Source organism: Sinohyriopsis cumingii, chromosome 6 (assembly GCF_028554795.1).
Source record: "Sinohyriopsis cumingii isolate HCF-2022 chromosome 6, ASM2855479v2, whole genome shotgun sequence".
NCBI classification, from domain to species: domain Eukaryota; kingdom Metazoa; phylum Mollusca; class Bivalvia; order Unionida; family Unionidae; genus Sinohyriopsis; species Sinohyriopsis cumingii.
In genome coordinates this window covers 126969900-126996270 of record NC_142966.1, presented here as the reverse complement: position 1 = coordinate 126996270, position 26371 = coordinate 126969900, and positions in this window count along the sequence as shown.

Genomic DNA, 26371 nt, shown 5'->3' with positions numbered 1-26371 from the left:
TTTGCGATGGGTTTCTATGCCAACACCTGCTTGACAAAAAATACCAACAAACATAATCGATTGAAGGTCTTACTTCTTGAAGGTACGAAGATAGCAGTTTTGGTGGAATTTTAAAAGTAGAATTCGAAGTTATTACTCGTTTATTTCTTTAATTTTGTTTAATTTTTTTCAACTATCCCTTCTCTCATTATCACAGAGACTACATTATTTTCTATAAACACATTTTCCAGTTACTAGTTATCTTTGGAATAAAATGCATTTATAAATCTAACATTTTCGCAAAGATATTTTACGACAGAATTATATTTGTCAACTATTACCTACATAATGTCTACCACTCAATTAGTCTACCTTGGATAGATTGGTTGTCTTCATTTTTACAGCTTTTAACAATGGATCTAATATTTCACCAGGACTTGGTATAATTACATTGTCATCCCTAAGGAAATCATTTCTTTTGTATGTCTTATTGTACATAAATGTGGAAAGCTGATGTCAAGAAAATGAACGAAGTTCAAACCAAGACATGAATGTAGCTCAGACGATAGGTAAAGGCTTTATGTTGCTCATGAATTGTCCCTGGTAGAGCTTTTGTTTTCGTTGTGCATAAATGAGACATTCTTTACCTGACACCTCTCGTCTGACACCAATATCATTCTAATCTTAATGCATATGTCTCAATTTCAATTTTGATTCCAAAATAACTGATTTATATAAGCCACAATAAGTTCTGAAGAGATTTAGGATTGCCAGATCCCAGATTATTACATTGATATTAAGCATCAATTTCCTCATCAGTAATACATTCTGCTGCATTTCGGAGATTTCCTTTCCCCATCCCTTTCAATTGTTTCATTCTCGGAATTTGCTAAACTTAATATCACTCATGAGAAAAAATCCATTAGTTTTCTTTCTCGGATGCCTATCAAATGAGAAAAGAAAGCTCCTGGGAGTTGTTACATCAAATTCATTTCCATTTTTCCTTTGGACAACCAGAAAGAGGTTCCCAGTATTTTCATTCAGCATAGAGGGAAGGATCGATTGCATGTTCCTGTTTTCCCAAATCTGCATTAGATATGCTGCAAACAGTTTAACATCACTTTCTGTTCTGATCCTTGTATTCTTCTTTTCCTGCTCCTCCAAGAAATTTGCATTTCTACATGTCAGTTTCCTAAACCCGGAGGCTTGCCTCGCAGTTGCATCTTTTGTGGATTCAATTACATTCAAGTCAAGCTAATTCATCTATTAAGTCCACGAGCCCAAATCGTGGGTTCGACTGCCGGTCGAGTCATACCAAAGACTTCTAAAAATGGTACTGACAGCTGCCTCGCTAGGCGCTCAGTATTAAGAGGTTAGTGTTAGGACTGGTCGACATGGTGTCAGGATGATGTGACTGGTTGTGATATCATGTTACATGTCTGTGGCAATGATGCCCCAGTGCTAGACATCGCTATAAAATGCCACATTACAGACATCCAGCGATATGACTGAAAAAATTGTTAAAGCTACGTTAAAAATCCAAATCACACACACACATCATCATCATCATCATCATCATCATTATCATCATCATCATCAGCTTGTGCCACAGTTTATGTAAGCAGAAGACAAATTATAGACAAGGGGAATAACTCTTGTTAGAAAAAAGTAGTCCAGGAGCTGAATTGCATCATTGGAAAAAAATACATTTCACGTTTGAAAATATAAGGATTAAACAAAATTAGAATTGTCACAAGTAATAATATTCTGCTGGTATTTATAATCCATGTTAGCAACCTTCTGTCATTGTAAACATTTTTCCAATATAGTTGTAAATCTCCAATCGTAATGAAGCATAATGATATAACGGATAATGTTCTGTCAGCATCTGGAAATCAAGTGGGAGTTTACATTTCTTCCCGTATATAAGACATACATACATACATACATACATACATACATATACATGCATGCATGCATGCATACATACATACATACATACATGCATTACATGCATGCATACATACATACATACATGCATTACATGCATTACATGCATGCATACATACATACATACATGCATTACATGCATGCATACATACATACATACATACATACATACATACATACATACATACATGCATTACATGCATGCATAAATACGTACATACATGCATACATACATACATACATACATACATACATACATACATACATACATCTTGGCATCCGTCCGTCTACGAGAGACGATGGCATAGCTCCAAAGTACGCTTTTGCTTATCCTTCTTTTTAGCTCTCTTTTCAGCTTGCTTTATTCTTCTCTTTTCCTCTGCGTTTTGAACTCCCTGCCTGACAGCTAGACGCCAGCTGGAACGGTTGTTTGCACAGCTCTCCCAGTCGTTGACATTGATGTTTGCTGTCTTCATATCCTTCTTGCAAACATCTTTGTAGCGCAGATGTGGTCGTCCAGTTGGTCGTGCACCTTCTGCTAACTCCCCATATAACAGGTCCTTGGGAATGCGACCTGGGTCCATTCTCTTGACATGGCCGAGCCAGCGAAGGCGCCTCTCGCTGAGTATGGAGAACATGCTGTTCATGTTGGCGCGTTCTAGAACCTCTGTGTTGGGTACTTTGTCCTGCCACTGGATGTGCAGAATGCGCCGCAGACATCTCAGGTGGAAGCTGTTGAGTTTCCTCTCGTGTCTTGCATAGGTGGTCCATGTTTCGCTGCTGTAGAGAAGTGAGCTGAGCACGCACACTTGGTAGACACGCAGTTTGGTCTTCTCTGTGAGGTTGGGGTTGTTCCAGACCCTCTGGTTAAGTCTGGCCATCACTGCTGCTGCCTTGGCAATCCTGCCGCCCACCTCAGAATCAATGGAGAGTGAGCTGGAGATGTTAGACCCGAGGTATGTGAAGTTCTCGACAACTTCCAAATTGTACCCATCGATGGAGACAGAGGGAGGGGAGTCTGTGTCCTGTGCCATGACATTTGTTTTCTTCAAACTGATGGTCAGTCCAAATTCCTTACATGCATGGGAGAGGCAGCATACCAGCTGCTGGAGTCCATCTTCCGTGTGTGATGTCAAGGCTGCATCGTCGGCAAAGAGCAATTCACGGATGAGTACCTCTGTGACTTTAGTCTTAGCACGGAGATGGGCGATGTTGAACAGCTTGCCGTCAGCCCTAGTATGGATGTACACTCCCTCGCTGCAGTCCTTGAATGCGTACTGGAGAAGCATGGAGAAGAAGATGGCAAAGAGCGTCGGTGCAAGGACACAGCCTTGTTTGACTCCGCTAACGACTGGGAATGCTTCAGATGTTGCACCATTGAAGCACACTGTGCTGTGCATGTTCTCGTGGAACGACATAATGACAGCAAGCAGACGTGGGGGGCAGCCGATCTTCTGCAGGAGTCTGAAGAGTCCACTCCGACTAACCATGTCAAACGCCTTCGTCAGGTCTATGAAGGCAATGTAGAGGGGCATCTGCTGCTCGCGACACTTCTCCTGCAGCTGACGTAGTGAGAAGATCATGTCTACAGTTGACCTGCCGGCTCGAAATCCACACTGGGATTCTGGGTAGACGCGGGAGGCTAGGATCTGCAAGCGTGCCAAGGCAACACGGGCGAAGGCCTTTCCGACGATGCTGAGGAGGGAGATGCCCCGATAGTTGTTGCAGTCGCTACGGTCTCCTTTGTTTTTGTACAAAGTGACGATGTTGGCATCACGCATGTCCTGTGGGATGTATCCCTGTTCCCAGCAAAGGCAGAGGAGTGTGTGTAGGGGCTGGAGCAGTGCTGGTTTTCCGCTCTTGAGGACTTCAGGCGGAATGCCGTCGCTTCCAGGAGCCTTCCCACAGGCAAGGCAATCGATGGCTTTTCCGAGCTCTTCCAGGGTGGGCTGTGTGTCTAGCTCCTCCATGACAGGCAGGTCTGGAATGGCGTCCAGGGCAGTTCCAGTGACATTGTTTTGGGTTGCATATAGCTCAAGATAGTGCTCAACCCATCGCTGCAGTTGTTTCCCCTGGTCTGTGATGACTTCGCCCGTCTTGGACTTGAGGGGGGCGGTCTTGTAGCTGGGGGGGGCCTGTCGCTTTTTTGATACCCTCATACATTCCTCTTGTATCCCCGGTGTCAGCAGCTGTCTGTATACTGTTGCAAAGGTTCAGCCAGTAGGTGTTGGCACAGCGGCGGGCGGTCTTCTGGGCGTTATTCCTTGCAATCCTGAGGGCTTGTAGTGTTCTGGGGCTAGGTGCAGCCTTGTATGCCAGAAGGGCTTTCCTCTTTGCCTCAGTCACGGGCTCCATCTCCTCCCAGTTTGCCTCATACCAGTCGACATTCTTTCGCTCCCTCTTCCCGTAAGCTGTGATGGCTGATTTGTACACAGAGTCACGGATATGGGACCACTTGGAATCAATGGTGTCATCAGGTGTCACTTTGGTGAGGGCTTCCTTCAGTTTGCTGATGAACTGCTGTGTTTTCTCTGGGTTGCTTGCACAGTAGGTGTTGATACGTGGGTGACCCTTCTTCTTGGCGTGGTGCAGCTTCTTGGGTAATATTCGCACCTTGCTGGCCACCAGGGAATGGTCCGTGTCACAATCGGCACTGTGGTAGCTGCGGGTAAGGAGGACACTAGCCAGTTCTGCACGCCTGGTGATGACGAGGTCTAGCTGGTGCCAGTGGCGTGAACGTGGGTGTCTCCACGACACCTGGTGGATCTCCTTGCATTTGAAGAAAGTGTTTGTCACACATAGGCTGTGGGAGCAGCACATCTCCAGCAGTCGCTGACCATTCTCGTTGATCTTGCCCCTTCCGTAAAAACCGAGACAGGTGGACCAGGCCTCATGGTCAGCTCCCACTCTAGCATTGAAGTCTCCTAGTAAGTAAAGGCTTTCATTGTTGGGGATACTGGATATTGCCTGATCCAGAGCCTCATAAAACTTGTCTTTCTCCTCGTTGGTGGAGTAGAGGGTTGGGGCGTACACACTGAAGATGTTGACCGGGCCTAAGGATGTTGACAGCCGGAGGGCAAGGATTCTCTCAGTACCTGATGATGGAGGTTCAATGAAGGCGATTAGCGTGTTCTTGACGGCAAAGCCTACACCATGCTGCCTAGGCTCATCCAAGGGCTTCCCCTGCCAAAAGAATGTGTAATTGGCTTCCCTGATGGTGCCGCTGTCAGCCAGTCGGGTCTCCTGGAGGCAGGCAATGTCGATGTTCAGTCGGGAGAGTTCTCTGTCAATGACGGCAGTCTTCCGTGCATCGTCGATCTGCTGTAGGTCAGTGGTCAATCCAGGACACATGGTCCTGATGTTCCAGGTTGCAAAACGAAGAGTTGGAGTCTGTTTATTTCTTCTTTTAGTCTTTCCTGGTGCAGAGTTTTGTGGCCCACTTGTCGAGATGGCTCTCTAAGCTCCACGCACCCAGTGAAGCAGGCAGGCCATGGCGGGCAGCACCTTACTGACTGGGGGCTGCCCAGCTTGAGGCGGGCGGTAGCTGTCCAGTGAGACCTGATGATCTCTCCCACCGTCAGAAGTAACCCCTGGCGCCAAGCTCTACGCCAATCGAGCTTTGACTTAGAACCGGTAAACTGCTACTTCTCGTGTTGTGCCGACGCCGTACGACGACGCTGGAGTGTCCTCTCCAGTGGAGCTATGAAGCCTGGGCAGGGTGGTATGGAGAATCAGCTGTTGCCCATGCAGCAGATCCCCCCTCTCCACGCAGCTGGTGTGCCCAAGGGAACGACGAATGCCGATACAGCTTGGCACCAACGGCGTCGCAGGAGTTGCCGGAATGACGTTGAAGTCAATGTCTTACCGCCTTAGGGACTCCATCTCCGGATTTTCTGTCGGGGTTTACTCCCTTAGCCTTTCCCATGAGTGGGTATAGCCACAAGGCAGCAGAGGTTTGGAATCGGAGTTTTCCTTCTCCTAGATGAGCTACCATCCAAGGTTTACGAGTCCCATCTACCCGAAGCAACTGGTTTTAAGAAATAGAACAGCTACTAATTAATTGGATTCTGTCCAGCACTTTTTACTGATTAAGAACTACATACATACATACATGCATTACATGCATGCATACATATATACATACATACATACATACATACCTACATGCATACATCTAAAGCTTTTTATTTACTAAGTAAGCAAGGCTGTATTATTTACTTATGTATAATAAAATCAATATCATCTATATATGTAATGGTCAAAAAAAATAATATGTTAACCAGATATTTTTTCTTTTATTAGTTGTCTATAGTATGTAGTTCTTAATCAGTAAAAAGTGCTGGACAGAATCCAATTAATTAGTAGCTGTTCTATTTCTTGCTGTGAAATCAGTGGTTAAGACATAAATTAATATTTGTTTAGCTGATCACTCGCTTAAAACAAATTTACCATAAATATATAAACGGTATGGTATACTAACTACAGCAGAATCGTCCATTTCAATTCGAAAAGTATAAATCAATATAATAGCTCTTTATACAATTTATCAAACGTGTTTTCATGATCAAAAATTTGATCGCTTTGCTCTCTTAAGCCTTTCATTTTAATTGTTGTGTTTATTGTAAAACTAAATATGAACATTTCTGTGCTCAATAATGTTTCAAAACTCAATGTGAACATTTCTGTGCTGAATAATAATAATAATAATTATGAGGACTTTGTATAGCGCATAATCTTTAGAAGCTCCAAGCGCTTTACAACATTAAACAACACTATAACATAAAACAGAAGACATATAATGATATTATTACAAAAAACAAACACCATGAAATTAAAAAACCTAACAACATGCTGAAAATATTTAAGGTAGGGAACATTATTAGGTCTTTAAATTTGTTCTTGCAGTCGAAATAAGTGAGTTTTGAGAGCCCTCTTGAATGGGATCACTGTGTATTTGTGTCTAAGTTCAGTGGGCAATTCATTCCACGTTGCTGGGTCCTGGTATGCAAAAGAACTCTGTCCATATGACTTCGTTTTCGTAGTGGGAATAATGAGTATACGATTGTCAGAAGAGGAGCGTAAGTATCTTGCTGGTGTATACACATGGGTGAGGTCGGATAGGTATGTAGGACTGGAGTCCGTCAGTGAAACGTAGCACAGAGAACAAATTTTGTGTTTGATTCTGGATCGAATGGATAGCCAGTGTAGGGTACAGAGCAGCGGGGAGGTGTGCTCTGATCGTGGTACTCTAAGTATGGTCCGAGCAGATGTCTTGTGAACTTTTTGAAGTTTCTGAAGTAGATATTGAGATGAACCAGACAGAATTGAGATACAATAGTCCAGTCTTGAAAGTATTAATGAACACACAAGTGTTTTAGTGTCATCAACTGAAAGATATTTGCGAATTGAGCTGATGCGTCTCAGCTCAAGATATGCAGCCTTGCATATGTTCATGACATGTTGGTGCAATGTGAGAGTACTGTTCAGAGTAACAACTAGGTTTCGTACTGACTGTGTGAATTTAATGTTGGTGTTGCTGATATCTATGGTTTGAGGTAAAAGATGTGAATGAGAAAGTCTTTGTGTTGTGATCAGAATGGCCTCAGTTTTATCATCATTCATCTGCAGCTTGTTACATGTCATCCTTGATTTCACATCAGAAATTCACCTCGCTACACCTTGGATGGTAGCATCAACTTCAGTTGGGTGGCTAGATTTGTATATTTGGGTGTCGTCAGCGTACAATTGGTGAGCAACTGGATGCTCACCTATGGCACTTGAGAGCGGCTGAGTGTATGGAATGAAGAGAACAGGTCCAAGAACAGACCCCTATGGAACACCACAACATAGATTATCTGGGCTGGAGTGTATTCTATTTGCAGACACAATTTGTGTCCTGTTGACCAAGTAGGACTTGAACCACAGTAAGGCTGTAGACAAAACAACGAGGGTGAGGACTGTAATCTTTCCGCTATTCAAAACAGAGAGAATGTCATTAACTACATTTAGAAGAGTAGTTTCAGTACTATGACAAGGGCGATACACAGATTGTACATGGGTAAAAGACTGTTTGAATTCAGATGAGATACAAGCTGGGATAGAACAACCTTTTCTAAGATTTTATATGAATGGGAGATTAAAAACTGGGCGGTAGTTCTTTAAATCGTTATGGCCGGGTGTTGGTTTCTTCAGCAGAGGTTTTACAATGGCAGTTTTGAAAAATGGTGGGAATTCCCCGGATGAGAGAGAGGTATTAATAACATCAGTTAGTGAAGGCAATACTGGATCGACGCACTCTAGCAGCAGTGATGTTGGAATTGAATCAAGTTCACCTGACTTTTTTGTGCATTCTTCATCACAATTGTACGTACTAAATCCATAGAGACAGGTACAAATGCTGCTAATGGTTGCCGCTCAAATTCTGTATCCTAACTGTATGGTGACGAGGAGTCAATTGAAATTGTGTTATCAAGCTTATTTCTGATGGTTTGTACTTTGTCACGGAAGAAATTTGCAAACAGGTCAGGAAGGTTAACTAGAGAGAAGGTAACTGGAAGTAGGATGAGTGTATGTGAGCCATTGCTCTCGTATGCATACTGAGGAGTTGCACATAGTAGAGACTGTCAGGTGTGCATACAGGGGAATTGTAGGGTGTGTGGTATGCATACAGGGGAACTGTACGGTGTGTGGGGTATGGCTGGCATTTGAAATAATCTGTCAATTATTTCAAATTTAAAAATAGCATATTTCTGTCAGACACTCACTACTGCTGCCGGTTCAAGATCGATAAACCGCAAAAACCAAAAGTAATTGTGAAACGAATACATTACTCTATTAATCCAGAGTTAATTTATGTGCATACAAATTTACTAAATTCCTGCCGTAACACGTCTGAAAATTAGCCGTAAACACAATCACCTGACAAGTGAACAGCACTCTTTGTACAATGCAGGTGGCCGATCGATTTTCAAGCAAAGCAATCAAATACTGGGTGGGGAATGCAGCTCTTAGTATTTCGGAGATCGTTTGTTTAAAAGAATAACTACGAAACTAAACGGTAAATGTCTATATCCTAGTAGATATTAATAGCTATTAAACCTTCCATCTCTCCATTTGAAGTAGATCAATGAAAATAAAAGATTGTTCAAAATATATAATAAAACGGCCCTTTACTACACACACACACACACACACACACACATATATATATATATGGGGAGAGAGAGTGTGTGTGTATTTATGTTATGTAAACATTTTCGTATAATCGCATGTATTTATGTATTTGCATATATTGACTGAACTGGATTGTTTGTTCTCCAGTCAGATAGCTATATAGAACTGAATGCGGATTTGTCCTTACTTACTTGGAGCATTCATTCTCCTTGTGATTAAAAGCTCAAAATACGTATTGATCCTGTCATTCTTTGGCCATACATTGATTATTTTTCTGCATGCTTCGATTCAGACGGATACAATGTTCATTGAAGCCTAAATAGATTTTCTTCCAAGAAAAATTTGGCAAGTGGACCGGAATAGGTTTATGTTGTTCATTTACTCATACTGAGAATTTCTGTACATATGGACCAATCATTTAATTGGGGGGTGGGGATGGGAATCTTTTTAAGAAAAATAAATTCCAGGCTCAGACGTAACTTGAAGAAATATTCTGCTCTGATTTACAGCAAAAAGAAAACTTATTATTATCCATTATGGGGGGGGGGGGTTAAAAAAGAGTTATCTTGAGGTCAGAGAAAGAAAGAAAAAAATCCCGCCTCAAAAGAAAAATCAAGCACCTTATCCTCATTTTAAATTAAATGATCGATATCCGGTTCTTTTCTTATAATATATTCCATCGATATTAATTTTGTATTTTTCTTGACTATTTTGAACAGAATGCAAACTACTTTCTAGTGACAGTTGAACAAGAAAATTGTTTATATCTGCTCTGAGCTTTTGTCGGGAGGTGTCCAGTACGGGAATCACGAACGGTACACTTTTAATGCGATAAGTCAGAGTCACTAGTAAATGCGAGAAGTCCAATATTTTCAGAGCAGATAATAACCAATTCTGTAAGATGTAAAGCGGTCGCATTAAATATTTTCTTTATTGCCAGACTATTTATTAATTAGATTTGAACAAGAAATGTATCGAGCAAAAAGAAAATTATTTGGGGAAGACCATAATATAACCAAGTTTTTGATGAATATTCACAAATAACAATTAAAGTACAAACAAGCGCTCTCTGGCTATGAAATACTGGTGGAAGTTCAATTTAGTTGCATTTTGTCTTTTTATGTCGTCATTATTTACTTTCTAAGGTGTTTTTAGATTGTATCAATGCCATAAAGCATATTTTTTATAAAGAAATTTTCAAACCTGATACTTTATTCAGATATGACTTCCTTCTTGGTTGTTCATGGCCAATAAATATATTTGTATCTCATTTAAAAATATATTTCTATCTCATTTATAAAATATATTTGTATCTCATTTGAAAAGTAGATTTGTGTTGGACTGAACTGACATTTTCTGAACTTTCTGGTCTGCAGTAAACAGTTGCACTCAACACAATCTCGGTCAGGTTGCAACACCTTTTATTGCCGATGATCAAACATTAATATATATATATATATATATATATATATATATATATATATATATATATATATATATATATATATATATATATATATATATATATATTCTCTCAAATATTAACTACGTGGGACAAAGATTATCTTATCATCCAAAATAGTTCGCCGTATTCTCGCTTATAAGTCGAGTCAAACTGCAAACAACATTGACCCTGATCTGTCCTCGTATAATGCGGTCTATGTGGTTTTGTTCCAGTAATTACTTCTAACAAACTGCATCGACCCATATCTGCATGCGCATTAAGCGCCAGCAGATATGGCTCTGTACAGTTTGCATAAAGACTAGACTGATAATCGAGTGTATACGGTATGTATAATCAATGGAAATTGATGAAGTCAATAACCTTTGGCAGAAATATAAATGTCTTGATAATCATTGCTAATCTTTTAATTATGGCTGCGAAAATGATTAACTTATTCGTGCAAAGAAAAGAGAAGCGGTACAAATAATAAAACATTCCTTACTTACGTGATCTATTCTCTGTACAAGTGATTAAGTGATTTTTTCTTTATGTTTTTAAAAAAAATATTTTTAAAGAAGCTTCAATACTCTAATCAAAAACAAAGTGGACTTTATGCATTAAAAATCATAAAAATATAAGTCTTCCCAAATGCTCTGAATCCAAAAAGATACATTTAATTCTGAAAGTCTGGTAGAAAGATAAATATTTGTCGGTTTTGAAGATTTCAGAGAAAATATCCCTATGAGATTGGGATCCATGTCCAAAAAGGAGCAGTACTTCCAATAAATAGAAAGATCTTGATCCACGTCTAAAACGGATCAATATCAAATTTAGAGCTTAATTGATCTCAATTGAGCAAAAATACGAGAAGATGAGTCTGAACCAACACTGACAACTTCTTATAAAAAAGAAAATGTGCATACGTGTTTACTACATGGTGAACTATTGAACGAAACGCAGCACGAGAAAAGTCTAGAAGGTCGCCATAAAATGCTAGAAACGGACACAGAGATCGACAAATGGAGAGACTTAAATCGTCACTCATCTGGGTCTTTTAGTCGATATAATTTCTAGCAGGAATACGGAATGCTTCTAACTGCTAGTAAAAACGTGACGGGTTACATGTTTTTGTCTTCAGACTGAGAAGCTTATAACGGAAATTATACGAGAAGCCAAATAGGAAAGAAAATTGTACCACCGAAAAATCGACGAAAAGTGATCAAAATCGAAACGAAACCTTTTATGCAACAAAATAAATTTAATTTCAGAATATTTAAAGAGACTCTAAACGGAATTGTTAAATGCGTAAGAGTTATATTTTTATTTTATTTTGTTATTTTAATATATTACAGCAAGTGAGTGTATCTTTGTTTTAATATGTATTCCTTTGACGCTATTCTCCTTTCTATTATTTTAAATGATCTACCCACCCACCCACCCGTCAAATAAATGAATAAATACATAAATAAATAATGCTCATTTCACTCAGTTTTGCTTGTTTTTGTGTGGGATAGGGGTACAGAAATAATATATATCTCAAGCCTGGTGCATTTACATGAATATGAATAACTATGCAAAAAGCGATTACTGTTTACCTCGGAAATAAATAATACAAAAATCCTTTCAGAATTCTCAACAGCTAAGCAGCATAATTTCAGATCACCCTTTCTATGATATTTACACAATGTGGGTACCAACCCTATACAGTTTTGAATTTTGAATTGTACTGAACCTTAAAGATGAATGCATTGAGAATTAAAATTATATCACATTTAAGCCAGAAAAGTCTTTGTGAATGGTAACTTCGACCTTTCTTCTTTTCTCTCATATGTTAGTGTTAAAACTTGAAAGGCTAGAATTTATGACTCATTGAGATTGACCCCGACATTGCTACTCTGTCCTAAGAAAGTAAACATTTGGGCTACCAACCATCACCGCTTGATAGGAACCCATGCCAAATTATCATTTTCAACAGGGAAATTGATATGCCAGTACTTCACAGATTATATGCTGTCTAAGATCTGACGAAATAAATGATTATTTTGGGAAAAATTTAGGAACCACTGTTTACGATTGGCCAGAGTAAATTAAGGCGTACACTTTAAAAATAATGTGAATTTAAAATGACGGCCTTAGTCGAAATTCTTTAGTCTAAAAATCCTGAGAGGAGTGAGTTGCCTAAAAAGAATAGTGCTTTCCTCGTTAAACAAAAAAGGTGTCCAGGCTGCCGTCTTGTAAGAAAATGCAGGGTGTAGTGCTAGGACGCACACATTATGAAAGAGAACAGCATTAATGTAAGCAATTTTAATTTCTCACGTCATTTTCTATTTTTGGTTGTTTGTTTAATGCAAATGTGTCTGATATGGCTAGGATTCATATTATATACCGTTTATTCAATTTCACGGAAATCTGTTGATGCTCGAGTTGTTATGCAGTTTTTCTCTTTAATTGTACAGTTAGTAGTTCATTCATAGCACTGACGATTGCATGCTAACCAAGTTTTCATATGTGTAGGATTTCATAAGGTTATATGAAATAATTTCCTTTGTCTGTTAGGACGATACTATCATGAGTTAACGATAATCGCATATTTTTATCTGATTTTGTAATGTTTAAATAATCTTGCAAGTTATGGATTGCTGTGAGCTAAAATTTTGCGACTTTAATGCAATAGTAATTGAGCATGTGGTAGGGTAGGTACAGAGATAAGGTAACGATAGATATACCGCTTTCGCGTTAATTATGGCTTGTCGTTGTGAAGATAGGTGATGTTTTATCGTATTAGTTCAGAATTTATGCAGTTTGGATAGCTAGTATGCTTCTGAGTAACGTAAGTGAGGGAATTTTATAAACACGTTGAAAGCGGTATATAGAGAGATTAAGGGGTAATTTTGTCCTTTAAGGAACAGCTTTCTGGGTAGAGATGGGACAGTCCGAAGACGGAACTCCGAAAAAAAGGAGTGACAAGTTCAGAATAAAGGACTAGGAAGGCTCGAGGAAATAGGAAGACGTTGATACACGGTCACGGGAGGAAAGTGATCCAATCAGTCGTGGATATTGCGCTCTTTTCACCACTCGTTATTTTGATGAAATAAATCCAAATAAGACACTGCTCTTAAATTATGTTGGTATAATTTAGATTTAATTGGAATTGTCGCTATGAATTTGATTTGATTCAATTTGTTATTTTTCTTGTCTAAGGGGCTCGTATTGCATTATTTCTTCCCAATATTCTTGCTCAGTTCTCTGTTGAAATTCTATCTTTCCACTCCCACTGGGCCGTAATATCGAGGGAGGTAACCCTCTAGATAACGCCAGTCAAATCCAATTAACGAATCCTCTTACCAAGAGGGCGAAGTTACAAACCCATTATATTCACAAGATCTCGATTTTTTAGGTGAAAATCTGGCTAAAGGTCTAAGATTGTTTCTAGCAAGTTTTCGATTTATGGGGGGGGGGAATCGATACAATGTTGTCTTCCAATTTCTTCTGGATAATATAAGGTACAAGATCAAAGATTATTATTTAATGCTCCGGAAGTAATCTGCTGCGCATTAAGCAATGATTCTCCCCTAAAAAGCGTTTGATTCACCTTTTTCTGTGTAAAATTACAATGAGTGTACTTCACTTAAATAATGTATGCCATACATCAAACCAATTTATTCGCTTTTATTGCAAAAATGCCACAGAGGAAATGATTAGTGATCAGAGAAGAGCGAAAGGGACACTGAAATTACAGTTGGTAAGTGCTTTAGCAGCACTAAATGGGATTCCCTTTCTTTTATTGGACTAACAATGGTAATTTAAAATCGTGCATTACTTTATCCAGTTGGAAGACGGAATAACATTCAGTGCTAATGACGCAGCTACCTGCTGTAAACTTACGTTCGATTCTTCCTGTCGATACAAAATGTTTCATAGACACAAAGGTATTTTGCAACCAAAACTGATTTTATTTTAACAAATCTTAATGTATGCTCCTTTATTTCTCTCGAAACAATGTGAAAGACACTCTGTAAGGGAGACGTAATGTGAAAGACATTCTGTAAGGGACAATTGACGCGAAAGACATACTCTGTGAGGTAAAATTAATACGACACTCTGTAAGTGACAATTAATGCGAAAGACACTCTGTAAGGGACAGTTAGTGTGAAAGACACACTCTGTAAAGGAGAATTAACGTGAAAGACATTCAGTAAGGGTGAACTGATGTGAAAGACACTCTGTATGGGACACTTAATGTGAAAGACACTCTGTAAGGGACACTTAATGTAAAAGACACCCTGTGACACTTAATGTGAAAAAAAACACGCTGTAAAAGACAATGTGATGGAAACTCTGTTGGGGGCACTTAATGTGAAAGACACGTTATGTAAAGGACAATTAATGGGAAAGACTGTAAGGGACACGTAGTATGAAAGACACACTCTGAATGGGACAATTAACGTGAAAGACACTCTCTAAAGAACAATTAATGTGAAAGACTGTAAGGGACACGTAGTATGAAAGACACTGAATGAGACAATTAATGTGAAAGACACTCTCTAAGGAACAATTAATGTGAAAGACACATTCTGTAAGGGACAATTAATGTGATAGACACGCTCTGTAAGGTAAAATTAATGTATGACTTGAGCTATTCAAGCAAAGTATACTCCTCTGAGTGCCGATTTGGGCTTGAAACGACTGCAACGGTCTCGTTCTCCATAGTAAGCTATATTTACAGTTAGACGTATAAGGTAAGCGCTGGAAACACTTAAAATGCAAGAGGTTTCAGTAGCCTTGCCTCCTGTCACCACTGGGGGTTTAGTACCACAGACCGCTCGCCTACTTGTATAGACACACACCCCGCCCCCCAAATAATGAAGCTCTGCAATCGCTCAGCATAATTACCATATTTTAAGGGAACTGTATATTACACAAAGATGTATTATTAAAGGGTTTAGCATCTTGCAATACAGTTTTTACAGAGTTTTTGGTAATTACCAATCAATAATGAGTATCCAGTACAGAATATACTTGTAACCAACGCAATGCATGAACCAACCAACATATTCTCATGCAATTTGGTGTGCACACGTATATCACACACACACACACACACACACACACACACATATATATATATATATATATATATATATATATATATATATATATATATATATATATATATATATATATATATATATATATATCTTAATGGGTTTTCTCTCGTCAATGTTCGATACAGTTATGGCCCTTGACAATTAATATCATATCTTAAGGATATTGCTTGTAACCGGCATAGTTAATGAACCATTCAGCATTTTCTGATGCAATTTGATATGATCATTGTCTCATAGCACAGTCTCACATTTACATTTGATGGGTTTAGGTGCGTGTACTTTACTGTGGACAGCGTTAAACCATGTTGAGCAAATAACTTGGTCTTAACATAAAACTTGGAATGCTGTTTGCAATCAGGACAACTCAAGAAACAACAAATTCTGATAGCTAGTTTCTTAGACTTAGTTATACTTTTTTATCGGTTTTGTGTTGTCTACACCAATGTGGACAGAGTTATGTCCCCTGTCAATTAACTTTTACATCTTACATGGGATGTTGTTTGTAATCAATAGCCATTCCAGTGCAGAATGTTGTAAACATTGCTCAATAGATCCAGATCTGATTTTTATGGTTTGTTGGTCTTCCATACAATATTAGTCATAACTTGACAGTCTGTTACTAAAATTAAAATATAAAATGTGGTAAACAATAGGTAGAACCGGATTTTCATGGGGACTTTCCAATGTTCTATACAAGGATTGAAATAAATATGTTCTTTACAAAACTAAAATCAATGATTCAAGTCCAAAATGAACTTGATATTGGATAAACTAAAGTCCAAAATACAACTATCCATAAAATACAATGAATATAAAAACACCAATACAAATTAAATATACATAACAATTCATACCACCTCGCATTATGATTTTACAGATTCACACCATCTCACATCATGATCCTATAGACTGATACCATCCCGCATATCTTATAAATTCACACCATCCTGCATCATGATCTTACAGATTCACACCCTCTCGCATCACGATTATATGGATTCACATGGCCTCGCATCAAGATCATATAAATTCACACCATCCTGCATCATGATCTCATGGATTCACACGGTCTTGCACCACGTTCATATAAATTCCCATTATCCTGCATCTTGATCTTATAGATTCACACCATCTCACATCAGGATCCTATAAATTCACACCATCCTGCATCTTGATCTTATAGATTCACACCATCTCACATTAGGATCCTATAAATTCACACCATCCTGCATCTTGATCTTATAGATTCACACCATCTCACATCAGGATCCTATAAATTCACACCATCCTGCATCTTGATCTTATAGATTCACACCATCTCACATTAGGATCCTATAAATTCACACCATCCTGCATCTTGATCTTATAGATTCCCCCAGTCTCTCACCACGTTCATATTAATTCCCATTATCCTGCATCATGATCTTAAAGATTCACACCATCTCACATCAGGATCCTATAAATTCACACCATCCTGTATCTTGATCTTATAGATTCCCACGGTCTTTCACCATGATCATATAAATTCACACCATCCTGCATCATGATCTTACAGATTCACACCCTCTCGCATCACGATTATATGGATTCACATGGCCTCGCATCAAGATCATATAAATTCACACCATCCTGCATCTTGATCTTATAGATTCCCACAGTCTCTCACCACGTTCATATAAATTCCCATTATCCTGCATCATGATCTTAAAGATTCACACCATCTCACATCAGGATCCTATAAATTCACACCATCATGCATCTTGATCTTATAGATTCACACCATCTCACATCAAGATCCTATAAATTCACACCATCCTGCATCTTGATCTTATAGATTCCCCCAGTCTCTCACCACGTTCACATAAATTCCCATTATCCTGCATCATGATCTTAAAGATTCACACCATCTCACATCAGGATCCTATAAATTCACACCATCCTGTATCTTGATCTTATAGATTCCCACGGTCTTTCACCATGATCATATAAATTCACACCATCCTGCATCATGATCTTAAAGATTCACACCATCTTACATCAGGATCCTATTTATTCACACCATCCTGGATCTTGATATAATAGATTCACATGGTCTTGCACCATGTTCCTATAAATTCACACCATCCTGCATCATGATCTTACAAATTCACACCATCTCACAACAAGATCCTATAAATTCACACCATCCTGGATCTTGTTATAATAGAGTCACATGGTCTTGCACCACGATCGTATAAATTCACACCATCCCGCAGCATGATCTTATAGATTCACGCCATCCTGCATCAAGATATGGATTCACATGGTCTCGCATCATGATTATACAAATTCACATTATCCTGCATCATGATCTTATTGACTGACACCATACCACATCATGACCTTATCTATTCAAGCCATCTCACATCATGATTCACAACATGTCACATGATCATATAGATCCACACCATCTTACATCATCATCTTATAGATCCACACCATCTTGCATCATCTTATAGATCCACACCATTTTGCATCATCTTATAGACCGACACCATCTCGCATCATCATCTTATAGATCAACACCATCTCGCATCATCTGATAGATCGACACCGTCTCACACCATCTTATAGATCCACACCATCTCACAACATCATCTTAAAGATCCACACCATCTCGCATCATCATCTTATAGATCCACACCATCTTGCATCATCACCTTATAGATCCACACCATCTTGCATCATCTTACAGATCCACACCATCTCACATCATCTTAAAGATCCACACCATCTCACATGATCATCTTAAAGATCCACACCATCTCGCATCATCATCTTACAGATTCACACCATCTCGCAAAATCATCTTATAGATTCACAACATCTTGCATCATGAGAAAATGTTACTAGCATCCTATTTTCTGCGACTTTAAAAAAAAATGTTTTGCGAAATACGAGTTTGGGTTATTTAATCATATCACGAAGACTTGGTCAGGATTATCAATTTGTATTGTAAGAATACCGACATCTAACAGGGGCAGCGTATAGTGTGTTATCCTCTGGTATAGTTGTAAAGAACGTACGTACATTTGCAAAATGGTCATCAATGGAATGGACTCTACAAATATTAATTGTATAACAGTGAGGATAACTTCTTGTACCACTTTACTAAAACTAAGCTACTCTTTAAGATAAAATAAATCTATTTCTAAACATTACCAATGATTCTGAGCCTATTCCAATTACATAATTTAATTAAACAACATTCCAAAGTATTTTGAACTTTCTATCCCATTCAGATTGACAATCGACATGCTTTCTTAAACTATTATTTAAAATAGATGCCATAGCAATTTAGTTTGCACCTTTAGCAATTTTACACAGAAAAAGGTATGCTTAAGTCATTTCTAATTAAAATAACACCAATCATCTCTTCTATTCACATATTTAAAAAATTATGTGTGGTCAAATTATGGGTGGTCGAAATGACGAAATTGCGATTCATTTCATTTCAAATTAGAGACAATAGATGGTTGCAAGCAGGGAATTTTTCAGAATTTGATTTTCAATATGGATTATGATGTGACCAAAAGATGAAATTGAAGAAATGTTACATGCTGGACCATTGCATTATTCATTGTTAATGAGTTCGGCTGTGGAATTTTACAAATTGATTTAATAGACTATAAAATAATTTCTTAATTTGGGAATGATCTTGTTAAAACTGAAAAATGTTGTGTTTGAATACTGGCAAGTTTTCATTGAGTAATTGAATCCTGCTTTGTATTCATACATTTAGGTTGTTATCAATTGTTATGTAAGGTACAAGCAATGCACAGTTTAGTAACTGTAGATGATGGAAGCATCATCGTTATTTTGTGCAAACCATCTTTCTTCTTACAGTCACAGTGACCTTGATTTTTGGTCTGTAGAGTCAGAAACTTTTATGTTTTTTCCATAACCCAAAATCAAGTAATCAGAAATGTCTAGTAGATATAAATTGTGGGGAACTTTAGTTATTGAACAAAAACCATTTTTCTTCTTGCTGTCAAAATTATCAATCCCTTCAACTTCTTGATCCCAAAATCGATAGGGTTAATCCATAGCACTTAGCATACCATCAACACAGTTTGGTAACTGTAGATGGAAGACAAATTTGTAACAGCCAGATTGATATCATTACATAAAACCTTCCGTATTATGGAAGGCACATAAAATGGCTACTAAGACCTTTAAAAGGAAAAGTCATTTACACTCCCTGCCCATGGTGACCAACTTATAAGCAGTTTAAACACCCACCCATAATGTCTAAACTAATTTTATCAATAAAAAGGAGTTTGTGTCTGTCCTGTCCCCTCTGTGGCCCTGCCCCCTGGATCGTAACTAAAAAATGTTTGAGATCCTAACCCAAGGTGGCTAAGTGGTTAAGACATTGCACTTGTAACCTTAAAGTTTCTAGCTTGGATTTCCTAATCAGCCTGGATTCTTGTTAATATCCATGGATCTTGCCCATAATCAAACTTCCCCAAGATCTTGATTCTTATAAGCTACAGAAATGATGGTCTCTAGAAGTGTTCACAGGCAATTAAGTGCAACAACAATCTTATTGGTGAATGTCATTCATAATTGAACATATTCCAAGATCTTGATGATATATGATTTCATAATTTTTGTATATATCAAAATCTGCTGAGAAATATGGGATCTAGAGTGTTCATAAGCTCTGACAGCTAATCACATCCAAGATGACCTCATTAATACACATGTAGTAGCTCATTATAAAATATCACAGAAGCTTTGTCATTTGGTATGTGTACATCTTAAGATGGTCATAACATGTACCAAGTTTCAGCCATGATAAACTAAAGGATTAGTTGCTTTGTCAGAAATTTTCATTCAGTTGCAAGATTAAACAGCTGTAACTCGAACAAAAAGTGTTTCAAGTCAGTAATTTTCCAATCTGATCATCTTCAAATGATGACAACATGTAGGCAGTTTCATGGTGATCCAGGGAAAACTGTGAGAAATGTTTTCACAAGATTCTGTCCTACAATGAATTAGGCTCCAAGTCATAAAAGGCAATAAGTCTAATAAAAATCACCAGAGAACTGTGAATTGTTATGTGCATCATTCTGCAGATGGTAATCAGATCATTTCCCAAGGTTTCAAATTAAGAAGTTGTTCTTAGTCCTACCCTTAATGCATATACACTTACTGGGCATTAAAAGGAGAGTTATCTGTGCTGGCAGCTTAGATGCCTGGGTCTGTCCTTACTTCCCTGTCACCCTGCCCCTGGAGTGGTAACTCAGAAACCACTAAGATCCCCACCAAAGGTGGCTCAGTGGTAAGGCATTGGCCTCATGACCAAAAAGCTGTGAGCTTTATTCCATTATCAGCATGGATCCTCATTAGGATGCATGGATCCTCATTAGGATGCATGGATCTCACTCATAACCAAAGTCATCTGAGATCTTGATGATATAAACTTACATACCAATCAATCTGAAATATGTCTTCTAGAGTGTTTATAAACTCAACTAGTCTGATGCTATATGTCAATAATCTGCATAAATGTTGTTCACAACTTTTTTGTTTGTTTGAGATCTTGAAGGTATAAGTGCACATACCAAGTTTAATCAAAATCTGATCAGAAATGATGCCTCAAGAGTTATCACAAAAAAGTGTTGATGGATGGACTGACCATGGATGCATGGTGGTAACATAATCTCACTAGGCTTTTGGTCAGGTGAAACAAACATCAGGAATAGTTGTATTAACAAGATTGTATCAAAGCTACTGAAAAAAAAGGGCAAAAATTGTAGGAGACAACTGATTTGTTGAAATCTGCATATTCAAATGATAATCATACGACTTACAAAATTTCAAAACGATAAAATAAAAAATGTGACATTAACTGCATTCACAAGACTGCATTAAATTACTGGTTAAAATGGGCACTAACTCTTATACAAAACTGCAGGAACAAAGTTATTTGTTGATATGCACCATAATATTTACCAAGCTGAATCCATCAACAACTTCTGGACTAGTTGCACTAAGATGACTGTGTGTCAGATGGACAGACAAGAGGACTGACATGGTTCCCACACTTTTCTAAATATAAATTTCCAGGTCTTTTCCAAGATGAAATTAATGTTTTTAAGGTTAACATATGACCACTACTTAATGGAATTAAAGAACATTTTGGATTATAAAACATGCTTTTTCCAAATCTGAAGATGTTTCTCTTTCAAGACTCCAAAACATATATGTCAAAAAAGATGATCATGTACAAAACCACAAAATGAGTCACACGAAACAAGTCTGACTTTAGTCCTATAAATTGACATTTAAAGCCATTTCAATGTACAGAATACAAATCCTAACTTTGCTTTGCTGACCTGCATTATGTTGCTACATGGAAACAACATAATGAGCATAAATTATTTTGTTTCCTTTCAAACCTTTACTTATAAAGAATTCTAGAGCAATATATGTGCATGTTATACAAAGTAAACATTAACTATTACAGTATGAAAAAAAAAAACAATAAATGCAAAGTATTAGAATCTTATCTTGTAATGAAAAAAAGTTTAACCCTGAATTAATGTGTTCCAATATTTAAAGACATTTACAAAAGGGTTGATTTAAATTCTGACAAAAGACCTTCAAAATCATTTACTGTTGTATAAACAAGGACTGATTTTTCTGTAAAATCAACTTGTCTTCTTGTACTTCAAAAAATCAGTCCCCAAACATGTATTGATACATGGCTCTTATAGTTTCTTAATATATAATAAAAGGGATTAAAATTTCCCATTTCTCCTGTGTTCTATTTAAGATCTGAATCCAATGCTTCAAGCTACTTGTCACTGTGTAATAGTTTCACCCAAAGTTCAGCTCAGAGATTCAAAATTTTTCTAATCCAGGTTTCCTCCAAATATTCCAACCGCATCATTCAATTTGGACATTTAGGATGGAGTGTGGGTTCAGAGCAATTACATATCAAAATTTGTAATCTGCCGTCACCATAAGCTAGCTTACCAGCGGGCCTAGCAAATTTAAACTATCTTTTATCGTTTTACACCTGCATGAAATCGATAGTAAAATTATTTATTGTATCAAAAATGGCAAGTATTATAATCATTATTTCTTTAATCCGCTGACAGACTAGATGAAACTACAATATTTGAAAAAATGACAGTTGTGAGATTCTGTGTGCTAGTACCAGCTCAAATTTCATCAACTCATTAGTTTTATCGTCTTTCAGCAGAACAAAGACATAACGATTTTAATGCTCACAATTTCTAAGAAATTAAATAATTTTCATCGATTTCATGCAGGTATAACTTGTTTTAATGTTTAAGTTTGCTAGCCCAATTCTAAGCGACTATGCTTTAACACCACCATGTTGACTTCTTGTGATGCTAGACTGGTTTTCATACCTTCCATTAAAAAAGAGATGGATATCGGGCTGTCTGTAAAACAAAAAGTCTACTAGATGAATCGAATCTACTGAACGTTTGGATTGTCTCAACAAATATATTTATGGCAAGTACCCAAATGATCCATACTGTAACCTCATAATATTCTGGTTAGAACTCAATACATTTACCTCACAATCAGTTTAGTTATGACTCAATTACATAACTGTTTCGAGCGTCAAGTTGGGGAGGAGAATTTGCGGGGTTTTCCCGACTTTTGCCAATATTTGCAAAATTCAAGGACTTTTCAGTCAGGAAAAAAATTATAATTTCTCCCAACTTTTTCCTGATTTACAGGTAGCATTGGAACCCTGGACTGATATATTCCCCTACATCCAATTAAAAACATTTTATGCAACTCTGTATCAATTTCGTTACGTTTGAGAATTAAAGAAGTATCCCAAAATGATGTTAAAAAATGTCTGTAGGCTTTATAAACAGAGGTGCCAACAAAATGACTACTGAAACCCACAAAAATGTGAATTGTAATTTGTGATATAATGGCCAATCAGGGACAGCTCTGAAAAATATAGTCTTTAAAATCAATTTAAAACATCTTGCTAATATGAAGATTCAAAGTGACCAAAATGAAGCCAGACCTTTGAATATGAGTATTAAAAGACAATAGGGTATAAAGCTAAAAAAACTGACAGCTAAATATTCTAGAAGTCAAATCATGTGTGATCTCATTATTATACAATATCATATTAAATTTTGTTGAGATTCAATAATAACTAGATCTGCATCATACATGTAATCACAAATATGCACATCCCTGTGCTTCAAGCCTGCTCTTCTCAACAAGTTTTTCTTTTATGGTAAACAACAAACATTCCTCTTCCCTCAGATGCAAGAATACAAAGCTTATATCTTGGAAAGGAATGAAACAGCAAGAGTCTTCACTGATAGTTTATTCCTTACCATAACAGTTTTGGAGACATCACATGGTAGTCTACACATACATCTGCGACTTTAAATATTTATTCACCGCTGTTGGCCCCAAAACCCTTTAAACATTGCAAACTTTTTACTTCAAGATCTTCGTTGTTGTTGCTGTTGTGGGGTTTAACGCCATTTTTCAGCACACAATAGACTATGCATGGCGGCCAGTTTTAATGGTGGAGGAAGAACCCGGGAAGAAACACCAACCCATGAGAAGTTACTGGCAAGCTTTCTCACATACCCACATTGGCTGAATCCTTCAAGATCTTTGAGAATTGAACCTAAGTTTATTCATCACCTTATTTTTTATACCAAACCATGTGAATACACCATTCAAAAACGTGACAGTTTTAAAGACTATCCGATCTTCTTTACTGAAAACTCTTTATTCAGCCCTCTAAGATCAAAGATAAATTTCCATGGTATATATGCACCAATTTATCAATTAGTCATGTTTACTTAATTCTCATATGGTGCATGGCCAGAAAAAGACCTAATTTGAAGAATTCTAGTATGTCTTGTAAGGATGTAAACTAGTATTGTCTTGTAAGGATGTAAACTTGATCGACATAATTTTCTGTGTATCCTTATCAAATGCTGAATTAATCTGATTAGTTTTCAAAATAAAATAGTAAACAACATAAATTCAAGAGAGTCCTTGGAATACTAAATGCCTCTTAACAGGTAAGTGAAAATATTAAATGAAATCAATTTGAAAAACAAAAATTAAGCAAAATCTTCAAAATTCAAAACAGATTTTAGAATTATTATTTGTCTCTCCATCATAAATCTTCAGTTTGTTTGCCTAAGCTGTCATGTTTAATTTACTCCCAATGAATGGGCATATGTCATAAGGTAGTGCTGCATATAAGTTTTCAAAGATTTTTGTTATGCAGTCCTTTATCTCTAGAAAAAGGGGGTACAACCATGTGTTTTTGAGGGCTTCATTATTAAATCCTTAATGAAAATGAAGATTTTATTGAGAGAAAAAATACTAGGCTGCAACATGACACTGCTTCACATTATCAGCATGTTTTTAAAAGAATAATTCCCAATATTTATCAATCGTAGATATTCAAAAATTTGCATTTTTATAAGTGCGCATGTTTTTTTTCCAAGTTTTCAAAAATCAATTAAGGGCTTTCCAGTAAAATACATACATGGGACCCAGGGAAGGCACTTTTAAAGTAGGGTACTCACCCATAGATGCAATTTAAAATTTCTTATCATTTCAATATGAACTCTGTGAAATCAAAGTACCTGGCATATATTTTTTTAAAACTACCTTCCCTTGGTACCATGGATGTTTAAATGGAACAGCCCTACTAAACATTTAATGTTTCTCACGTTTTTATTTTACAGCTGGACTGATCTTTTTACAATTCTCAATCAAGGAAAATTTTGATTTCTTGATGATTGCGGCACTGTTATCAATATGCTCATCACTGTCAGTGGAACTATCTTCATCAATGTTAGTGTAAACAGATTCACCTTCTTGATTTTCTTAATGTTTACCTGAACATTTTCACTCTCAAAAGATATATATGTGAAATTTGGGCTTCTTAATGATTCATGTGGTATATCCGTGGCACAATGTATGCATGTGAAATTTGGGCTTCTTAACGATTCATGTGGTATATCCGTGGCACAATGTATGCATGTGAAATTTGGGCTTCTTAATGATTCATGTGGTATATCTGTGGCACAATGTATGCATGTGTAATGACAGCAAATCAGAATTCAGTAGTTGATAATTTTGTCAAGTACTGTGTACAGTCCAACCCATCTTGAGCAGTCACTCATGTGAAATGACCATAATTATCTTGGTACATGTGTGATCACTACATGCCAGTTCACTTTTCAAAATTGTACATTTTTCTATTTGCAATAAGGAAGTATTCAACTCAGCTGCTTGTATATTGCAGCTGGAGTCAGCTGTCGCAGAAGTAACAGACATATTCCAAATATGGAAAGTGTTAGCCCATTAACTGACAGGTAACCTTTGTTCTAAGACTTGTGACGCTATTTAAGTTAAAACATTGTTCCCATCAATGTATTTACTATAAAAATGTGGTGCTCTATTCCTTAAAAATGTTGAACCACAGAATATTGTATATAAATAAGTAACTGTAGCACTGGTACATTTACCCATTCTTGAATTAACAAGGGTAACCTAATGATTAAATACATGTTAACATTTCACCACAAACTTGGATGATATTTAATGAATATCTGGTATGCACACAGTGATTTTTTTTTCCTCAGACCACAATGCATTTTGTGAATGTAGATTTATCCAGACTTATTAA